Below are 9,408 nucleotides of genomic sequence, written 5' to 3'. Positions count from 1 at the left end.
TGAAGGGAAGCTGTGTCCAGAGGGGTCGCCGATTTTTTTTTTTTTTTTTTAATGTTTCAGGGAGCTGGTGAACCGCGCATCCGGCGGTTGTGCCCAGGTAAGGTAGAAAGCGTCGGGCCGCTTCCTGCAGAAGTTTCCACCAGGGCGCGTGCCACTCGGGTCCGCACTCCCCCGACCCTGTCGTTAGACCTCTGTGCCGAGGGGGCGCCCTCAACCCCTGCTTGGCCTCCGGGTCCGGGTCCGGGTCCGGCGTTCCAGAAGGTGGGCACTGACCTGGGCCGGGAGAGTTCAGGGGAGGGGGTGGGAGCCCCCAAAGCCAGAGAGGGCGGCGGGGGGGCAGGGGAGAGGGTTGCGCGACGTCGTGAGGGATGCTGAGAATCACCCCGAAGGCTTGGCACCCGAACATTTAGAGAGACAGATTTCTCGCTCTCCTCTCTCCTGTCCCGTCCCCTCCGCTCCAGGAGTGACATTTTTTCCCCAAGAGTGGGGACACGGATTGAAGGCCGGAGTTCCAGCCAGAAGCTCTGGTTCTGCGCGGGCCAGGTGGAGCTGTTTCCGTTGCACAGACGACGTCCACAACTTCCCATCGCTGGGCGTGGCGAGGAGGGGCTGCCCCGGGCTGCGCGCCCTTTGCGCCCAGGGACAGGGCCTGGGGACATCTGAGGGAAGTGATCCGGGGGGCTGCCGCCCACCGAGAGGGGCAGGCTTCGACAGCGCCACCCTGCCGCACATGCCCGGCGCCTCGCCGGCCCTCTCCAAAGGTGTCCGGGGGCTGCCCCGCGACACTTTCCACCGAGCGTCTGCCAGCAGCTGGACCCCGCTCTTCAATGGTCGCCGCCGCCAAGTCCCCGGGGCTCCCGCACTCCGGGCCGGGCGCGAAGGTCACCGCCCTGCACCACCTTGGGCTGCGCGTCCATTTCCAAGAGGCAGGCAGTGGGGAGAGGGGAGCGGGGGGCGCTGTGTTCCTTTTCCCTCTCATCACTAACCTCCCACCTTCCAGCGGTTTCTGAAAGTGAGTTAAGGGGAGCAAAAGTCACTTCTCTTTCCGGAGGCATCAGAAGAGATTAGGAAAAGGTCAGAGGGTCTCTCTGTCTGTCTCTCCGTCTCTTTCTCTCCAACCCCCTCCTCTCTCTCTCTTTCTCTCTCTGTGTCTCCTTTTGTCCCTGCCTATCCATTTATTGATTGACTATCTTTCTAATCTATTATTACCTGCCCATTCATTCCCCTTTCCATCCATTTCCAAAATAAGAAATCGCCCTCTGCCCTGCTTCTCCTCCCAGTGTGAAAAATACACTCAGCCTTTGGGCTCGGCCCGCAGAACAGAACTGGATTTACATTTGCAAAGCAACTGGGTTGAGGTGAAGGCAGCTGACGGGCGCGCACCCCGTCCTCACCTACTCCCCGACCCTTGCCCCGCTACGCCTCACTAGAGGTGCCTCGTGGTGGTATTGAAATCACCGAGAACCGAATTCACTGAATTAAGGAAGGATTGTTGCTGCAACTAAGTTCACAGAATTGTTTAGCTAAAAATATTCACTTTGGTGACAGTTTCCCCAGCTTTTTTTTTTTTTTTAAAGGGGGAATTGTAAAAATACAGAACAGCCCAGAGAAGAATTTAAGAAACGCTTTGTGTCTATCACTCAAAATTTACAAACGTTAGGAATTTGTAGTTTATTCGAGGTTTTTTATTGTTTTTGTTCCCCCCACCCCTCCCCAGGAACTGCGTTTCCTGTTCTTCCTCTCTGCCTGGGTAGCTGTCATTCTCTCATTCTCTGTATCTTTCCTTCCTTATATTCCGTCGTGCTTTTTCTTTCTTCCTTCTCCCGTCATCTCCACTACCCTCCCTTTTCCACCCACCCCCCCGCCACGGGCTTCCTTCTTCCTGGAAAATATACTTGGAAGAGCAGTTTGGTGATTGACAGGGACCCGGGGAGGGAAAAAAGAGAGAGAGAGAACCAATGACAAACCCAAGCTGCTCGAGATGACCCCTCCCTCCCTCCCCCCCCACCCCCACCCCCGGTCTGGGTTGGGGAAGGGTGGGTAGCATAAGGGAGGGGTCCTGCAGATCAGCTGGAGATACCTGAAGCTGGCTTTGCGCTTTGAGTTTTCACATCCGAATCTTCACAGGCCAGGTCTATTCAAATGGCTTTTTAGGGAGTGGAGGGAGGGCATTTTTTTTTTTTAATTACAAGAAAAAAATGTCTTCAAACAGAAAATTCTTAATGATTTGCAGTTGACATAAATTTCTAGCAGTAGATTATTTGCTTATTGTTTTTGGCATGTCGTGAATGTCAAGAATGAGAGAGCAAAAAGAAAAAAAAAAAAAAGCTCCTACTCTGTTAAAACTTAGCAGTCCTGTTAGAAAAATAAAGCAATGGATTCTTTGCTAGGAGTTACACACTCCATCCCCAAATGAAACAAATGTCAGAGTGGGTAACAAAGTGGAAAAAAGTATAAAGTGAATTTCAAAGGGCTCCACAGTAAAGCGCAATCTGAGATTCACAGAAAAGTAGAGATGGATAAGACAGGAATTAGGTCATCTCGTCCAGACCCCAGGAAATATGTCTAGATCAAAGCCTGCTCTGTTAGAATAAACAAAACAGGACCCATTGGGCCCTACCAATATTTTCATCTCAGTGCTAAGAGCTGCTAATCTAACCAGCTCTATTTGATGAAAGGGAGTAAAAATTACAACTGTAAAAATGACGACGTAATAAATGTCCTCTCAACTCTTAGAGGAAGATAAAGATTTAGATTTGAGCTAAAAAGTAACAAGATCCAGGCCCAGATCAACACAAACTTCCTGGAATTTTAGCACTAAGTAAATTATCTAATCCTAGCCATTGTTCCCTCCCTGCTGCCACCCCTCACCCCCACCCATCCCGTGTACCCCATGCAATTGAGTATGCCAGATGATTTACATTAAAAATTTGTTAAATTTTAACTGCAGTCTGAGGACATTGCAGGGGGCCTTTGGGGTTCCCTTCTTTTGCATTCCTTAAAGACCCATCGGTTTTCTGTCCCCCACCAACCCCAATGTGGCCTGCCCCCCTGGCAGTTGTTGGGGTAGCAGGCTGGACTTCTTTGTGTGGATGCTTTGTTTAAGCCCAGTCTTAAAGTTTGGGCTCTTTTTCCACTGAGAAGGGCAGATGGACAGAGGCCTGGCACGTGTGTCCCATCAGCCTGGCTTGGGGGCCACACAGTTCGGCAGCTCATTGATATTTTCGCAGCTAAGCTGAAGTACTGTGTAAGTACTGGGTAAGACTTTCACCGCCAACTTGATGGCCTTCAACCAATGACCAGGGAACATTCGATAGATAGAAACATCTACAAAAAAGGACAGGAAATCCCAGAGAAGGAAAATTGGCCCAGGCTAAATCCCGGGTTGTAGTTCCTTACTGAGCCTGGCTTCCTCTTAACTGTTTAAACATAGGACTTGGCTCCTCTCATGTTTCTGTGTCCATCTGAGCTCAAGTTGAACAAAGACTCATCGGCCGCATGTCAACCTGGCTCCAGTGCTTTCTGAAGCTAGGGACAATGACAACGGGGGTGGCAAGTGTGACTGGCCTTTCTGAACGCCACCAGGAACAGACTGTTTTCTGTGTGTGGCCCCTGGCTGCTCACCTCACCAAGGGCAATTCCAGGATCAGATTTTTACTTACATTCTGCGGAGGGCTTTGAAGACAAGTGAAACTGCATTGGAGGCCACACACAAGTCGATCCTTCCTTATAAGACCCAGAGTGGGACCTAGTCCAGCTGCACCAGGCATAGCTGAATCCTGACACAGTGCAGTCTGTTAGGTCATGGATGCCTGGAGACCAGGAGGTCACATCATCTTCTCATCACAACTACATTCGGGATGAGGTCCTGGAAGTCACCTGGAAACAAGGGTAAACATGTAAACATGGTAGACCCCACTCCTGAGATTAGGGCCAGACAAAACATAACTATACTAATCAGCCTGCAGACCTGCTTCTGTATTCAGAATTTGGAATTCTCCATGTCTCATCTTGCTTGTGATCATAACAATCCATTTAACAGATGACAAAACTAAGGCCCTGAGAGCAGAGAAGGAACATTTGGACACCAGGAGACCTGGAGCTATGACTAGCCTGAATGCCAACTTTGGGCATTTGGCAATCATTGCCTGATCAATGGTACCATTCCCCAAACTGTACCATGAGAGGTTAGACTTCCATCAATAGGCTCCAGTAGCTTCCTTCAAACTCTTGCCATGTTTATAACTACATTAGTGGAATCCCATCTTTACTTTTACTTATTTAATAATTTAAGCTGACTCCCCTTTTAAAACTTAAGTATATTTATTTCAAAAGGAATGGGAAACATTAAATTCATTTATCTCCAGTAGTCTTTCTAATCCTGTGCCAGAGAAACCCTTATAGTGCAGAATGGTTTTACACTGGTGACGTTCCCCAAATTCAAAGTAATCTGAACAAATCCCACGGCTTCACTCATCGACACCCTTTCTGGGTTCTCTTCTAACCATCTGTCTCTTGTTTCAGACAAGCATGAGGTCTGTAAGTCTTACAGAGTTTTATTTAAGCCCCATCTCCCCTGCCCATATCTGTCAATACATACCTTTGACCCGGCCTAGAGTTTTCCAAACTGCAGGATGTGACCCACTGGTGCATTATGAAATCAGAATATATAATCACTAGGACTGTTTTTTTTAATGTAATAGAACAGAAAATATCGGAGTATACCACATGTAGTAAGGGTAAGTGGTGTCTTGTGAAGCTTTTGTTTCAGTTAGATATACGTGTGCACTGGGCATGGTGCCATTCTTAGCGTGAGTTGACATCAAAAAAGTTTGAGTCGGGCATGGTGTCTCAGGCTTGTAATCCCAGCACTTTGGGAGGCCGAGGAGGGAGGATCACCTGAGGTCAGGAGTTTGAGACCAGCCTGGCCAATGTGGTAAAACTTCGTCTCTACTAAAAATACAAAAATTAGCCAGGCGTGGTGGCGGGCACCTGTAATCTCAGCTACTCGGGAGGCTGAGGCAGGAGAATGGCTTGAACCTGGGAGGCAGAGGTTGCAGTGAGCCGAGATTGTGCCATTGCACTCCAGCCTGAGCAACAGAGCAAGACCCATCTCAAAAAAAAAAAAAAAAAAAAAAAAAAAAAAAAACTTTGAAATGGGCCAGGTGCAGTGGCTCGTGCCCTGTAATCCCAGCACTTTGGGAGGCCAGTGTGGGCAGATTGCCTGAATCCAGGAGTCTGAGTTTGAGACCAGCCTGGACAACATGGTGAAACCCTGTCTCTACAAAAAACAATAATTAGCCAGGTGTGGTGGCATGTGCCTGTAGCCTCAACTACTCAGGAGCCTGAGGTGGGAAGATCCATTGAGCCTGGGAGACAGAAGTTGCAGTGGGCCGAGATTGTACCACTGCACTCCAGCCTGGGTAACAGAGCAAGACTCTGTGTCAAAAAAATTAAAAAAAAAAAGTTTGAAACATAAAGAAATGATAAATATTTCAGATGATGGATATGCTAATTACCCCATTCTGATCGCTATACATTATATGTATCAAAACATCACTATGTACCCCATACAATTATTATTTATCATTTAAAGAATAAAAGCTACAATAATATTAATTACACATAATTCTTCGTTTAAAAATGTTTGAAAGCTATTGACAAAGACTCTGAAAGATATGGTTATCCTCTCTGTTTCTCAGCTGAAACACAGAACCAGGGTCCTCAGAGAGAGGAGTGACACTCAGGTTTTTGAGGATCAAGAGAGCAGGGATGAAGACACATGAAGACGAAGTGGTTTCCAGAGTCTCTGCCATCACTCATCCACTGTGCAGAGTTTTCTAGCTGCTGCTTCTGCGAGGAAAGAGGCCAGCGCTGGCTCCTGGTGTTGGCTTGTGTGTGTTCTCCCCTCGTAGGCTGCTTCCACTTGGAGGATTTTAATAGCATTTTGTCGTCAAGGGGATTTCTCCTTAAACACACGCATGAGTGCAGAAGGGGAAAGAAAAACCTTGAGCAGGAAAGCTTAATGACTGCAGCAAGCGGCACTGTCTCTTTAAGATCCCTCCCCCATTGGTAATTGGGCCCAGCTCTTGGGTAGCTAAGATAACATCCCTCCCAAATCCTGCCATTTCTAGGCACCCTTAGTCACTGTGTATTAACTGTGGGGTTTAGCATAGCCTAATAGTATAAAGTCCTAAGAAGTCATTCCTAGAAGAGTCCTTGTAGAAATGCTGCTCTGATAGGGAGGTTGTCTGAGGACTTCAACAAAGATAAGATTCCACCTCTAACACACACACACGCGCACACACACACACTTACTTATTTACCTAAATGTCCAGAGCTAAGAGTGGCCAGGGAGGAACTTCTTTGGCTGTATAGAGGTTGGTCTGAGTTGAGGCCTGAGTCATTTAGAATTATCCCTCTCAATCTGGGAGCAGAAGTGACTTGCCCGAGGTCAACTTATGAGTTGAAGATAAGATACACTATCTCATTCTTGGTTCTCAATTCAATACTTCCTGTTTAAATGATAATTTAAAAAAAAAAAAACCCCACCCTAGTAGTTCCTTTATTGGCATCAGCTCTTCAGCCTCTTCGATCCATGCCCTTTGCCAGGTAACTTACAGTCCCTCCCCACTTCCCTGCCTCTTTGGGTTTGACTATGTGGCTTGCTTTGGTCAGGAGAGTGAGGTCGATGCTATGGTGTGCCAGTTCTGAGCCAGGCCTCAAGAAGCCTGCATGTTTCTACTTGTGCCCTTGCACCTCTGAGAAGCACGTGACATGAGAAGCACATGCCAGCTGCTCTCAGGAAAAGAGTGGAAGCCCTGTGGAGTGGAGCTATCCCCAGCCAACCCCAGCCAACCCCAATCTAGATGTACCAGAGTGAACCCAGCCACACAGAGCCTACCCACGGTTCTGTAGGAATAAACGGTGCTTGTTTTAAGCCACCAGCTTGGGGGCGATTCCTTACTTAGCATCATCAGGGCACAGTTAACCATTTCAATAAGATGTATTTAGTAATGACAGTAAGATGTATGCAATGATAACCATGTCAGACATGGCTTTAGATGCTTTATTTGAATTAACTCATTTAATCCCTGTAACTATGATAAGAGGTAGGTGTTATCATTGACCCCATTCTATGAATAAGGAAACTAAGGCCCAGAGAGGTTAAGTGAAATGTCTAAGGTCACACACCTGGTAAGCAACAAGAATGTGAACCCAGACCACCTGGCTACAGAGCACACATGCGGGTTCTTCATCACTATGCTGCTATTTTGCCCTATCTCAAGTCTCCCTGAGAAATCTGCTAACTGTCCCTCCCTAACTAAACCCCAGGTCTGGAATTATAAAAGAAAGAAACCTCATCCTGCACCTTCCCCACTCTGATGTTCTTAACTTTCTCTACTTTATATATAGGTCTCCAGAAGAAGAATCCTCAGCGATCTACAGGCAAGAGATTTGCTCTCTAAACTCCTCCTTCTCCCAGAAGAGCTCTCCTACCCAGAATCCCTCATGCTGAGCGAGCAGCGCAGACAGAAATAGCAGTGATCTACATGAATTGTGGATCCACGCACTCATTCCAAGATCTTCTTTCAGCGAGCAATGGATTCTTCATGCATGTGATCCTCACTACCTACCCTACAAAGACCTTGCTAATGCTTAGAGATCAAATTATTTGTGTATCTTTTCAGTGGAGGAAATGATCCATCCACCTGATAGTGTGTGAGCTTGTATCCCTTCCTTCTTTTTCCCTCTCATGGGAAAACAAATCAACTGTTTTTCCTTTTCCTTCTCATAGACTGCAAGTCATGCTATCTTTCACCGAGGAGGAAAAGTTGCATCTGAGTTATTGCTGTGAAGAAGTAGTTTGCAGGCATGGGCAGCTGGCATCTTTTTGTCTCTATGTGAAGAAGATCAATGCAATTCATGTTTTCTTGTTCGCACAAAGCTAGATTTGAAAATTCCTGGAAAATCAAGGAAATGTTTAGAGAAATTGTTAAAATTTGGGGAAACAGGAAATCTGAGAGGAGGGTCAGGTTTTCATAGTCTGGATATGCTATCGGAGAAGTGAGAAGGGGTGAGAAGATGGGTAGGGTGAGCTTCTTTCTTTTCTAGGCACTCATCCCCTGATTGGCCAATGTGTTGGTTTCCTAGGGCTGCTGTAACAAATAAAGCAATAGAAATGTATTCTCTCACTGTTGCGAGGCGAGGAGTCTGAAATCAAGGTGCTGGCAGAGCAGTGTTCTCTCTGATGCCTGAAGGGCAGAATCTGTTCCATGCCTTTCTTTTAGCTTCTGGTGTCGCTGGCAGTCCTTGGTACTCCTTGACTTGTAGATGCGCCACTCCAGTCTCTGCCCTCACCATGGCATGACAATCTCCACCTCATCTCCCTCTGTGTCTGTACCTGTCTCTGTGTCTCTTCCCTTCTTAGAAAGACATCAGCCGTACTGAATTAATGTCTACTCCACAGACTTCATCTTTTCTTGATTACATCTGCAAAGACCCTATTTCCAAATCAGATTCCTACCAGGTTAGAGAGAAGCTGTCACAATAGCTCAGGTGAGGCACAATGAGGACCTAAGAAGAAAAGGAAGTATGAAAAGAGCTTTGGGTATTTTATTTTTATTTTTATTTTTTAGCAGAGTTCACAGTTCAGAAAGACCATGGCTCTCAGAGCTAAAAAGGTGCCCAGAGCCCCCAGGTCACAAATTGGAGACTCACAGACTGTGCTGGGCTCACAGATGTGTTTTAGTTGGCTCAGGCAGCATAGTTAACAAAATTGTAAGTGTTACCAATGTTTAAAAGTCAGGAGGTCTCCTATAAAAGTTCAGATTTCCAGATTTTTTTTTGAATGTCAGATGATCTAGTGTTCTTGCCTTCCCACATTTCAACAATGGGCTGGCACAGAGGCATGACCATCCCCTTTGGAGGGAACAAATCTGCTCTCCACCTTTTTTTCATTCCCACCCAGCCATCTCACTCATCCACCCGCCTGCCGACCTCTGTCAGGTTTGACTTCTTGCAAGGGAGGAAAGGAAGGCCGAGAGACAGAAAGACTTTGCTTTCATGATGAGTGCAACCACAGATGAGTCCAGCAGGGGCAGGTTGCGGTGGAATGGCCCCAACTCAGACACCTTCAAGGTAAAGATACTAAGATACCAAAGAAGGCAATGCACAGCCTACAGGTAATTTCAAGAGAAGGGCTCCACCCAGAAGCCAACCTTTGGGTTCAGACAGGACCCTGGATTTCCTGCAGAATTTCTTGTGGGAGATGCTAGACAGAGAAAGGGAGAAAAAGAACACAAGGGCTGGAAGCTGACCCTGATGGCAGGAGAGGAAGTTTTGCTGATGATCCTTTGCATGCTGAGGCTTTGTGCTTTAAAGGGACTTTCACATTCTGTTTTTATT

General features: G+C 47.0%; 1 long non-coding RNA gene across 1 annotated transcript; it reads left to right on the top strand.

Moving 5' to 3' along the window:
* Window positions 1-3,864: 3,864 nt before the first annotated feature.
* On the top strand, window positions 3,865-8,179 carry LOC129527675 (uncharacterized). The gene is made up of 3 exons (XR_008672694.1): window positions 3,865-4,187; window positions 5,703-6,072; window positions 7,417-8,179. It is a non-coding gene; the product is annotated as an uncharacterized lncRNA (long non-coding RNA).
* The last annotated feature ends 1,229 nt before the right edge of the window (window positions 8,180-9,408 follow it).

The sequence above is a fragment of the Gorilla gorilla genome, chromosome 18 (assembly GCF_029281585.2).
Source record: "Gorilla gorilla gorilla isolate KB3781 chromosome 18, NHGRI_mGorGor1-v2.1_pri, whole genome shotgun sequence".
NCBI lineage: Eukaryota > Metazoa > Chordata > Mammalia > Primates > Hominidae > Gorilla > Gorilla gorilla.
Note: the sequence above shows the minus strand (reverse complement) of the source record. Positions and strands in the feature narration are given on the sequence as shown.